This window comes from Mandrillus leucophaeus, unplaced genomic scaffold, assembly GCF_000951045.1.
Source record: "Mandrillus leucophaeus isolate KB7577 unplaced genomic scaffold, Mleu.le_1.0 Scaffold761, whole genome shotgun sequence".
NCBI lineage: Eukaryota > Metazoa > Chordata > Mammalia > Primates > Cercopithecidae > Mandrillus > Mandrillus leucophaeus.
This window is the reverse complement of record NW_012108264.1, coordinates 742,083-755,339: the sequence shown is the minus strand read 5'-3', so window position 1 is coordinate 755,339 and position 13,257 is coordinate 742,083. Positions and strand designations below refer to the sequence as shown.

General features: G+C 36.8%; 1 pseudogene; it reads left to right on the top strand.

The window, feature by feature from the left end:
* The window catches only part of LOC105529381, a 170,662-nt pseudogene extending 167,482 nt beyond the window's left edge, over positions 1-3,180 (top strand).
* The last annotated feature ends 10,077 nt before the right edge of the window (positions 3,181-13,257 follow it).

The following is a 13,257-nucleotide window of genomic DNA, read 5'->3' as shown; positions in this document are numbered from 1 at the left end:
TTTTTCAAGTGGGAGAAAAAGCATGAAGATACCTGAAGTCTGTCTTATATGTGCCTTTAGCAGTGTATCTGTCATGAAAGCATCATCTGCCAAGTATCAAAAAGACTGACACTGTCACATAGATGCTCTTAAATATGTCCCTCATCAGAATCACCTGAGATGCTTGTTAAAATGCATATTCTAGGGTTGCCTTTGGACCTATGAATGAGAACCCCCTGGGTAGGTAGGGTCTGGGAGTCCACACATTAATGAGCTACCCAGCTGCTCCTAATACCCATTCACATCTGAGAACTGTTCTTTCTAGACCCACAATTCTAGGCCCCTACAGGACTTCACAAGAAAATGACATCTTTATTCTACATTGCAGGCCTTTAGAAGAAATCATTTGGCTGCTCTACTTCTGCAGTTGCTTTAAAAATACGAAGAGGGAGTTTTTTATTATGTTATACATAATCTTATTTACAATGACCTCAGGGAAAAAAGTTTCTATTTTAAGTAGTAATAAATTTTATCTTCTTGGTCTGCTCCTGGTTAACCATTATAAGCCATATTCTCATAGCAGATGTATCCTTATGTGGGACTGTAAGAAAGCTTGGAGCCAAATGTATGTTCCATGCTTGATGAAGAAGAATCCAGGGGACATTTCTGTAAGGGCCTCCTTTCTACCTCGGCTTCATAGCCCTGGAATTGTTTTTGTCCATTTGTTTTCCTCTTTCATCTTCTGTTTTCTGTTCTACCTTTTTATTTTATGTATCCTTTATATGCAATCTCATCTATCTGGTGGAGCCAAGTAGTGAATAAGCCTCTGGGAATGTGTATATAATGAGATTTGACAAATGGTATAAACAAAGATATTTTTCATCAGAAAACAAAAATATTCTTTTAGAAAGATGTGAGTAATCCTCATCTAACATAAATTCAATAATATTTAGTCTAGTTTTTCTTATGATTTATTTTTAAAAGTATAATAATAGTAGAGGATATTAGAAATGACCTTCTGAGATTATGAACAGACCTCTGTGTGTTGTCTTCTTCTTTTTTCTAAACTACAATAGGACATTTTCAAATTAATATGTTGAACTTTGTTTTTTAAGCACTAAATTGACCAAAAAATATTAGATCTTTCTGCAAGTCACCATTTTGCAGGAAGTGCATTTTGTTTGGGTGCTGTGATCATTTCCCCTTCTGTCTTTACTTTGGATTTAAAATAATAATAATAATAAAGAGTTACAACTGTTAAGGAGGCCTGGTACAGTGAGGGAAGTAAACCAAATCTAAAAGAGTTGAAGGAAAAGCAAATTGTTCTTGAAATAGTCTGTGTCTACACATAACTAGCACGAGATCCCTGAACCTGACCTTCTCTTTTTTAATGCCAGTCGGTCTGCACATGCATGTGTAATGTTGCCTGAAAAAACTTAGCTATTTTGGCTGGGCTTCCTGCTGCTTTCAACAAAAGAAATTGATATGAGAGAATAAAATCCCAGATATTAGTGAAGGGTCAGTACTGCAGAGAACGGGCTGTAGTCTAAATCTGCCCTGACACTGTCACCACAGAAAGGACAATACTCCGATAGGGAAAACTATTTTTGTCTGGCAAATGTTTGACTAAAAAAGATGAAGTAGCTAGAAGGACTTAGGAGTAAAGTTTGTATTAGGGGAAAAGTAGGACAACCACAGTGCATTGCACTGAGTGGTGAGGGGCTGAGGATAGACTTGGTTGACAGGAGGAGAAGTGATTTTTTAAAATCAACTATCCACTAATATAATCTTACATGTAAGTAATTCAGAGTAACCTTGCCGAAGGTTCTTAGCTGGTGAGAAAGTTCAGTAAACCATAGACTATTGCTTTAGACTCAGTGTGTGATCCTAAAACATCCCTCTACACCAAGGTAGAACACTATTAGAAGTCATTGTATCCTAAATCTAGTTCCCAATCTGAATAAATTTCAGGTTTCTATCACTTTCTTACCTATAAAATTAAGGAAAGGAATCATGGAATCTAGACTTAGTTATGCACAACCGATATATAGTTCAGTAGTAAATAACAAGCGTGAAGTCTTTAAAAATATGGATGCAGGAGTAATGGTAATCAAAGGATTACCAACAATTACACTAGAAAGGAACAATGTTAATACATATGACTAGAATTTTTATATAGTTTAAGTAGTTGTGTAACTGGAGGGGTTTGCCCAAGTTTTAGACTGTTAGAAATAAACTACCTTTTAAATTGAAATTAAGTATTGATTTGACTTAATAGTAATTGCCAATTTCTCAACTTTAGGTTGACTTTATGCAATTTACAATCACCATCTCTGTCTCAAATTTCCTTCTAATGAAATGAGGGCAGTAATTTATGTCATATGTCTTTATGTTCCTCCTAGCTGTGTGATAACACATATTTCAAGCACAGGTGCATGTTTCTATGTGATTCATGAATATAAATATTAAAATTCTAATTTCCTGTTTATAATATGCCAAGTCTGCCTATTATTTACTAACATATTTACTGTTTCTACTGTCCTCCTGCCAACACAAACACTAGAATAGATACATCTATACAATCAGGGACTTTAACCATCCTGTTAACTGTGAAATCATCAGTGCCTAGAATAGTAGCTGGGGCGTAAAAGATACTCCATAACTATTTCTTGAATAAATTAATAGGAAGTCAGCAGTTGGAACACATATAAATCAGATTCTGCTGCTATTGGCAGTGATTGAAATCTATGAGATAAAGAATAATGTGTGTGTGTGTGTGTGTGTGTGTGTGTGCGTGTGTGTAACAAGCTGAGGAAGGGATTAAAGGAGACAAGTGTCAATCAGACTTTGTTCCCCTATCAGAATTGAATTCTTTAATAACTAAGAATTACTAATATGTCCAAGAATGCTTGTTCCCTAACTTCATTTTGTTGAATTTCACACTGAAGAAACAGGCCAACAAAACTGATTGGTTGTGTGTATCCCTAGTACATTTTCTCAAACTATTTCCCCCAACTCTCTCCTTGACCCTGACATAATCCATTATTGACACTTCATGAGTTTTAGCTACCTCTTGTTTTGCCAGGCTCTTCTAACCTATCTTTGGCTGTCACTTCTACTAAACAAGAAGGGCAGGCAAGAGGACTCTCTGAGGAGCCACCTGTCAGAGCTGTCCATTTGGACATCGTTGCTGAAGTCTGAGAGCAAACGCTGAAGGAAAAGGCTAACAGAATGCTCTGAGAGAAGGCTGAGTTCCCTCCATCTCAAAGCTAAATTAATGCTGTAGAATACAAACTATCATTAAAATCAAACATTGGATGCTGACTGATTAAAACCTTAAGAAATATTGTCAGAAGAGTTTCCAGAATTCGAATAATGTCCAGCCCCCCATTGCAACTCTCCTTGGGAATTCCCCTTGCCTTGTGTTAAAAACACACATTTTTCTTTATCAATCCCTAATGTAACTAGATCATTGCAACCAGAATAAATAATGCAATAGATAAAAAGCATCCTTTCCCCATACTTCACAGCACCCAAAACAAGACTAAGCCTGTGCCATATGTTAAATTTCATTTAATCATTTTGCATTATGTAATGGAGTTGCAAAGCAAAGATGCTTTGTGATTACTGATTAGTTTCATGATTATTAAACTGATCAAATGACCAAAATAACAAAACTGAATAAGTCAAAATAATATGTGCTGTTTCTAGTATATACACACTAATTAAATCAATATAATGTTTAAAAAAAAAAAAAAGAAATCTGGGGCATATTCTGGATGAGAGAAAGAGCATCACAATGAGAATCCTACCCTTCATTAGAATGGGTCATGTGCCTATGGTCCCCCTAAGCCTCCTGGCCGTGATAGAGTCTCAGCTTCACTATCTGCTTTGAGTCTCTATAATTAATCTCATTATATTCTTTATTGCCACTTAAAAACTACAAGAAGCCTAGGAATTTTGAGTACCCACTCATTTCCTTTACTGTAATTTTCCTAAGACTCTACATATCCTACATTCTGTTCTCATCTCCTATCATCCTCACTACCAAAACCCTTCCAGTGCGCCTTCTAGAATTCATGACTGCTCAACACAAAGAAATGCATTCTCGAATTCTTCTCTCAATGTTCCTTTCATCTTCTTACTGTAAAGTTACTGCTTCTCTAAAGTCCTCCAAATTAGTAAAACCTCAGCTCCAATCCCTTATCCTTGATTTTACTACCCATCCCCCTTTTAATTCATTGTTTTAGCCATCCTCCTTGGGTCACTCACCCTCACGGTTGCAGTTCTGGCTCTGTGTAACACTCTCCAACCTCACTTCAGTATGACATCACGGGGCATTAAATATCCATTTAGATGATTCTCTTCGTATTCCAGCTTCACAGTTTCTTGAACTCCTCTTCTGTCATGGTTCAGTCCTTGGCAAACTTCTTCTTCTAGGCAATTGATTACATCCTGTCTCTTCTACATAAGGACATGGCTTCAGTGAAAACTCTTCTTTCTTGCCTGAACAATATTTCTCTCTTAGGAGATAATTTTCATCAGCATACAAACATTAAACTCTCTGAAAGTCCACTCTCAACTCCAATTCCCTTCTATCTGCCACCCCATTTCTCTTCTCTAATGTATTCCAAAACTTGTATTAAGTGGTCTATACCTGAAATTTTTAACTTTTTCCATTTCCTCTTTTATTTATCTAAACAGACTTACTGCTTCACTGAAAGTGCTCTTGTCAAGGTCATCAGTGATCTCCAAGTTGTTAAATTTAACAATCAATATGCAGTTCTGAACTTATTACACCTATGAGAACATTTGACCCAGTTGACTACACTCTCATCCTTGCATACTTTCTTGTTAGCTTCTGAGACTTCATTCTTGTTTTCCTCTTATCTCTTGGGTCTCTCCTACAGTCTGTTTGCTGGCTTCTCCTCATTGTCTGGCCTTTTGTATAACCTTGGGTCCATCTCTAAACTTCTATTTCTCTTCTCTGTTAATACTTCCTCCCTTGGTGACCCAAATTCTGTCATGCATACTCTGATGATTCTCTAATTAATGTCTTGAGTCTAGACCTCTCTGCTAAACTCCAGAACTCCCAATTCATGTATCTAACAGCCTACTCAACACCTCCAGTAGGATATCTATTAAGTAAATTAATTTAAACATGTGCAAAAATGAACATGAACCCCTGGCCTTGTTCACTACGTTTCTGCAGCCCCTTGCAGCCTACCCCTCCCCTCATGTGCCTTAATTGTAATTAATTATTTCAGCTCCTTGGACCAAAAATGTTGGCCTTCAAAATCACCTTATCTTTCCTCTTTCTCTCACATCCCACGTCAAATCTGTCAGAGAATCCTCTTGCATCTACTTTCAAAATATAACCCTGACTTAACCTTTCTGTTTTGCCACCTTGCCTGCTACTTCTCTGATCCAATTCACTATCGTCTCTTGCTTGGAATATTGTAATAGCTTTTTAACTAGTCTCCCTGTTTTCACATGCATCTCTCGTACAGTGTATTTTTATAAAAAGGAAGACATGATCATTTAAAAACTTCAGCTGGCAGTCACTCCTCTGTTCCTATCCTTGCCACGCTTTCCTTTGTAACTCAGAGTGGAGCCAGATAGGGTGGTTGACTCTCTCTGCACTCTAGTTTCTCAATTATTCTATGCTTCAGTTCCTACTACTCTGCACATCCATCATGCTATTGCATCTATTGGCCTCCATATGTTTCTCAAACAAGACAAGCACGCTCCCAGGTCATGACATGTGCATTTGCTGTTATATCCATTTGGAACACTCTTTACACACAGGTCTTCTCTCTGATCATGGGCTTCTCTCAGATCAGTGAGGCCATCCTTGACGTTCTATTCAAATTGTCTCCATATCCCCACTCCATCTCCAGTTTCTCTTCCCTGCTTTAGTTTTCCGCATTCATTTACCAGCTTCTCATATACAATATAACTTATTTATAATTTTTTGTTTATCTCTCTCTCTAGAAAAAGGGCACAGATTTGGGTCTTTTCTTTACCCTAGCCAAAGCATCAAAAATAGTGCTTAGCACATAGTAAGTAATCAATATGTATTGAATATATGTGTGCATGAATGAATGAATACGTGAATGCATGAATAAATGAATGAATAAGATATTATTTGGCAGTTTCAACTCAGGAGCCGGGATGTAAATGATGACTGATACCAAAGCCTATTATGAGAGGGTCTATACAGCAAAAATCTCCAGATAGATTCTCAGAATCAGTAGGGCAACTCATGAACATCAAATGAATACAAGTTTTTGGAGATAGCAGGAATTCATGAGAAGGCCTTTTGGAGGAAATGGTCCTGAGATGAGCGTCTTCTCTATACAACAGGGAAGCACGAGAAGGACACAGTGTATTTCCTGTGAAGTCAAAAGAGAAGAACATTAACAGGATTACTCACAGAAGTTGCTCTGCAACCTCTAAGTTCGGGAACCTGATAAATATAAAGTGATTGTAGCTATTTTTCTGAGGAATAATACTTTAAGAGCATCTTTGTGAAATCACTTATCAGACAAAAAAGAAAAAGAAAAGAAACAGGCTAAGGCAGTAGCAGCCACCTGGAAGAAAATGCAGCGCCCTGTCTAAGGAGTCAAAGGACAGTAAGTTTAATGTTTCTAGTAGGATCCTCTGAAAAATCTAAGAAAGCACCCACAGGAAAGTAAACTCTAAATACCAGATAGACCCAAAGAGCCAAAGGACCCCAAACATCACACAAGCCAAGGGGAAAAACTTCCTTTCCCACTGACCTCTACTCCTTTCCCTGACTCTGACCCTGGTGGGCTCTGCACAATAAGAAGAGGGAAGAGGGAGCCCAGCCCAGTGGCTCACGCCTGTAATCTCAGCACTTCGGGAGGCCGAGGCGGGTGGATCACAAGGTCAGGAAATCAAAACCATCCTGGCTAACATGGCAAAACCTCATCTCTACTAAAAATACAAAAAATTAGCCGAGTGTGGTGGCACATGCCTATAGCCCCAGCTACTCAGGAGGCTGAGACAGGAGAATTGCTTGAACCCAGGAGGCGGAGGTTGCAGTGAGATGAGATCTCACCACTGCACTCCAGCATGGGCGACAGAGCAAGACTCCATCTCAAAAAAAAAATGTGGAGAAGGGAACAGGGGGAAACACTGTGTGAAGAGAGAGCGGAGAAAAACTCCTAGAAACACACAAGTTAATGGAAACATCCACAACAGGACCCAAATTAAGAAGGATAAAGATAGAATGTAAGGTCAGGGTCAGAGTCTGAGTTTTCTTTGGGACTGCAAAAATGTCTGTATCAATTAAATCTTTTTCTGTGTGTGTGAATTTGTGACCATAAGATTTTAGCCAGGAGTGACCAGAGGAGTCCTGGGGACCTGATGCATATGCATTCAGAGACCAAGGTAGGGATAGAACCGTCCTGCTTAGCAGGTTTAAACACACACTGCGGAACACATAAATTTGCCTTCATGCGCAGACCTGTGTCAAGCTCATTCAACATTTATTATCAAATAATACAAACACTCAAGCAGAACATCTACTTCAGTACAAGATTATCCTTGAAAACAGCAATATTCATCCTCTAACTGTGGCCTTCTGACAGTCCTGTACTCTCATATCTCATTATCATCATGGAAATAAACAGAATTCATCAAGAATACCAGTTTAGCTCCCAGGTTACGGCGATATCACAGTCCTTTATTTTTGTCTCCTTTGTTATAATTTATACTACAATTTATACTTTAGGACATGAGAATAGAAAATTAACTGTGTATAGTCATTTTTGTAAAATAAATTTTAAGTAATTGACTGATGGGATAGTAAACAACAGTATGATGATGTACTCACGTTCAAGTATGTCATAATTAAATAAGTAGAACTGAAATACATATTCAAATTAAAAGACAATAATTGTGAGACTGAGATGAAAATAACAACTGAAGGCAACTTACAAGAGACACACCCTAAATATAAGAATATGAAATGGTTGCAAATTAAAGGATGGAAAGATTTATACTATGAAAACACTAACCAAAAGGAAGTTGGTGAACCTCAAAGTAATTTTTTACATCTAGAACTTTCCTAGAGTGAAAGAGGGGTAATCTATGATGATAAAAGGAAACTATAATCATTTAAAATTTATATACCCCTAAATGTATAGCCTGAAAATACAAAAAGGAAAAATTGGCAGAAATCAAAATAGAAATAGGCAGATATACAATAACAGTGGGAGATTTTAATACCTGCTTAGTAATTCATAGATCAAGCAGACAGCCAATCAGTAAAAATACAAAAATATTTGAATAATATGACTAACAAACACTTTTTTTTAATAAAAACAGACAAACATTTATGGAAATTGACAAAAATATATGTAAAATTCATATGAGTATGCATGGGACAAAGAATAGCAAGGATAACTTTAAAGAAGAACAAATTTGGGATACCTACAAAAGTTTGCATCAAAAATATTATAAAATATAATATGTAAGACAGTGTTACATTAGTGGACAGAGAACAATGAGATTGTTGAAAAACAATCAAGAGTCCAGAAAAAAAAATAGCACATAGCTGGTCATCTGACTTATGATACAAATGGCATTATGTGGAAGTGAGGAAACGATATTATTTTTAGTCAATTATACTGGGTCAATTTATTATTCATGTGGAAAAATACATCTTAATTTCTACCTCACTCCATACACAAAATCAGTTCCAAGTGCATTGTAAATCTAACTGTAAAAAGTAAACCAATACATGTAGTAGAATGTAACAAAGAAGGATATCTTAATGCCTTTCACCTAGGCGAACATCGGGCTACATTAAAGAAATTCTGTTTTACCACTGCATGTTCTCACTCATAAGTGGGAGTTGAACAATGAAAACACATGGACACAGGGAGGGGAACATTACATGCCTGGGCTTCTCAGTTTGGGGGTTGAGGGGCAAGGGTAGGGAGAGCATTAGTAGAAATACCTAATGCATGCAGGGTTTAAAACCTAGATGATGCTTTGATAGGGCAGCAAACCCACCATGGCACATGTATACCTATGTAACAAACCTGCACATTCTGCACATGTATCCCAAAACTTAAAGTAAAAAAAAAAAAAAAAAAGAATTAAAAAAAAAAAAGAAATTCTGTCTTACAAAAGGCATTACTAAGAGAGTAAAATGGCAAGTCACATAGTGGTAGAAGACACTTGTAATATCTACCCGATAAGTGATTCATCAAATATATAAAGATCCACTATAAACTAATGAGAGGAAGATATAAAACAAAATTGAAAGCAAAATGGCAAAGGGGCTGATCAATTCCTTCAAAAAGAAGATATCAAAATGGTGAAAAATTGTGTAAAAACTTAGTAACAATGATGATAAAATAAATGTAACTTAAAACCAAATGAGATTTCACAACATAATCAGCAGAAATGCTTAAAAACAAACATTCCTTGTAGAAAGTGCTGAGAGGACAGGAAGTCCCTGAAAGGTACTGGTTTGAGAGTAAGTTGATGAATCACTTTAGAAACTGTTTTAAAGTATCCACTGAAATACAACTTATGCATACTCTCATTTTCCTAAGTATATACTCAACAGATACACATATGGGTCCCAAAAGACAAGATCAAGAATGACCACAGAATCATAATTTGCAAGTACCCAAAAACTGAAACACCACAAATTGTCTATTGACTGTAGTGGTGTGGATAAATAATCATTTGGCATAAGTTAACCTTCCAAACCGAATACTGAGAAAAAGGAATCAGGCACAGAAGAACACGTTTAGTATGAATTTGTTCATATACATTTCAAATGTATTGCATTGGAAATTAGGACACTGTTTTTCAGTAGGGTAGTGGCCAGCAGGGTGCATGAAGGTGTTTCGTGTATGTGGGTGGTATTCAGTCTCTCCTGACTGTAAGTTACAGGATATGGGCACTATATGAAATCACATCAAGTTATTAGGTTGGTGCTACAGTAATTGAGGTTTTGTCTTTTAAAAAAATATATATCTATACTTTGTGAGATTTTTGTTTATATTTGAATAACATTACTTGTTTTAGAATATTTGTATTACAACAAAACAGAAACCTAAATAGTAAAAGTAATAAATAGACAAAAGAGGAAAGAGTATATAACAACTTTTGTCATACAACTTGACTGGCTTACTTTTATTATTATTATTATTTTAATCAGAAGGAAAATCCATTGAGCTGTTCTCCTATATTTAATGATCCATCAACTTATTGTCCTACAGAGATTTTCATAAAAATCCTATTGATATAAATGATACTAATATAAGATATCATAATATATGATATATAATATCTGATACATAAATCATATATATTATATATTATAGCAATAATTATATATGATATAGTATTATATATCATATATCACATGTAATAAATGATATTAATATAAATGATATTATCTATGACTTTGTAGAACATATTTTTTCCACTATTTGAACTTAAGCTTACTATAGATATGAGACATAATCTCAGATTGTACAATTTCTAACTGATATCAAGTTAGTAAAAGAAAAATATCTATATCTGGAATAATGTTTATCTGAACTTAAAGCATGTCAAGTTTCTTAGGATCCAATTAAAGTAAAAATACTCTTAGTAACATAATTGTTTAAAACTACTTATGCCTATAAATATTCTTTTATTTAAAAAGTTATTTTATTATAAATTTTCAATTCAAAAGAGTTTCACTTTACAAGTTTATAAAGTAAAATATTATTTTAAAAATAAAACCATATAAAAACTTTCCTATTTTTAACTTTAACTTTTGCATTTATTCATTTTTTTAATAATGAGATTCTCCTGGAGTAAAAGCACTGTTTCATAACTTGTCTTTTGTCACTTAACAATATGGCTTAGACAGTCACAGAAGAACAAATACTACATAATACTACTTAAATGAGGTGTCTAAAATAGTCAAACTCGTAGAAGCAGAAAATAGAATGATTGTTGCCATTGGCAGGGGGAGTCATTCTTCAGTAGGTATAAAGTTTCTATTATACAAGATAAATAAGTTCTAGAGATTTGCTGTTCAACATAGTACCTATAGTTAACAATACAGTATTGTACACTTTAAATCTGGGAAGATCTCATGTTAAGTATTCTTACCAAAACACATCACACACACACACAAAAGGACACATTGAATTTGTTGAAGTGATGGACATGTTTAGTACCTTGGCTATGGTGATAGTATCATGGTGTATGCCTATATCCAAACTGATCAAGATGTATACATTAATTGTGTGTAATTTTGTGTATATCAATTATTCCTTAATAAGCTAAAAATATATTTAATTTTAAAAAAGAAACACAGCTAATGTACTTTCCTTCTCAGTACATAACTCTATCTATTTCTCTCCAACAATCGCACCAAATTCCTAGATACACTGAACCGTATTTGTTTAACGGTAATTTAGAATTGAGGGAGCTTTCAATTTCACTAATACAGTTCTTCAGGGAACATTCTTACATATGAATTTTTAAACACTTGTGCAAGTATGTCTATGGAACAGATTTATAAAGAAAACTTTCAGGAATTTTGTTCAGGGTTTGTGCCCGTTAAGCTTCGGTGGGTAATACCAAACTGCTCTCTGGCTTAATTCCAATAGCCTATTTACCAGTGAAGATTATGAAGCTTCTAAAATGGGTCTCAATGATCCCCGCATCTCAACATTCATTCATATTCATGTGTAATCCCCTTTCCGTGAGTGTGGACTAGATTTACTGACTCGCTTTTAACCAATAGAGTATCTCTGTGACAGAATGCTATAAAGAGACTGTGGCTTCCAAATTTCTCTCTCTCTCTATCTCTCTTTCTCTCCACTCCCCTCTTCCCTCTCTCTCACACACACATATAGGCATACATACAGACATTCTCATTCTCTCTCCCCCCACCCCTCCCTTTTCTCACACAGACACATTACCTTTATGTCTCTCACCCTTACCCCCTCCTCTCTCTGTCTCTCTCACACACATTCTCTTTCCCTCCTTCCCCCTCTCTCTCACACACAGATGCATACATACACACATTTTCATTCTCTCTTTCCCTTTCTCTCTCACCCCTTCCCATCTCTCTTCCTCTCTCTTTCTCTAACACAGACGTTCTCTCTTTCTCCCTCCTTCTCTCTCACACACACATTCTCTCTCTCCCCCCCTTCTTCTCACTCATCTCTCTCCTCTCTCTCTCTCTCTCACACACACACACACACACACACACACACACGCATTTTCTTTCTCTTTCATTGGCAGGAATCTCTCTCTTTCACACACACACACACGCATAATCTCATTCTCATTCTCTCTCCTCTCCTTCTTGCTCACACATACACATACACATACTTACACACACTTTCATTCTTTCTCTCTTTCCCTCTCTACCCTTCCCACCTCTCCTTCTCTCTTGCTCACATTCTCTCTTGCCCCTCTCCTCTTTCACACGCACATTCTCTCTCTCTTTTTCTCACTTCTTTCTCTCTCTCCCTCCCTGTTTCACACACACACATAATCTAACTCTCACTCTCCCCTTCTCCTTCTCGCTCACACACATGCAAATACATATACACATTCTCATTCTCTCTCTCCCCTTCTTCCCCATCTTTCCTCCTCTCTCTCTCACAAACACACATTGCCTTACCCTCTCCCTCCCTCTCTTCCCCTCTGTCTCTCTCTGCCTCTCTCTCTCTCTCTCTCACACACACATTCTCATTCTCTCTCTCCCCTTCTTCCCCATCTTTCCTCCTCTCTCTCTCACAAACACACATTGCCTTACCCTCTCCCTCCCTCTCTTCCCCTCTGTCTCTCTCTGCCTCTCTCTCTCTCTCTCTCACACACACATTCTCATTCTTTCTGTCTCTCACACACAGAGACGCATTCTCATTCTCTCTCTTTCTCATACACACACGCACACACACACACATTCTCTTTCTCACACACACACACAGACACAGACACACAAACACACATTCTCTTTCTCCCTCTCCTTCTCTCTTCCTTCTTCTCATGCTGGGGGAATCAAGATGGCTATATTGTGAGCTTTCCTATAGACAGGCCCATGTGGCATGGCACACCCAAGGAACTGAGACACTCAGTCCAGCCTTCCACAAGAAGCTGCAGCCTCACCAGCGCCAGGTGAGTGAGTTTAGAAATGGCTCCTCCAGACCCAGGAGAGTCCTGGGTGACTGCAGCCCCAGCCAACAGTTTGACTGTAACCTGATGAGAGGCCTTGAGTGA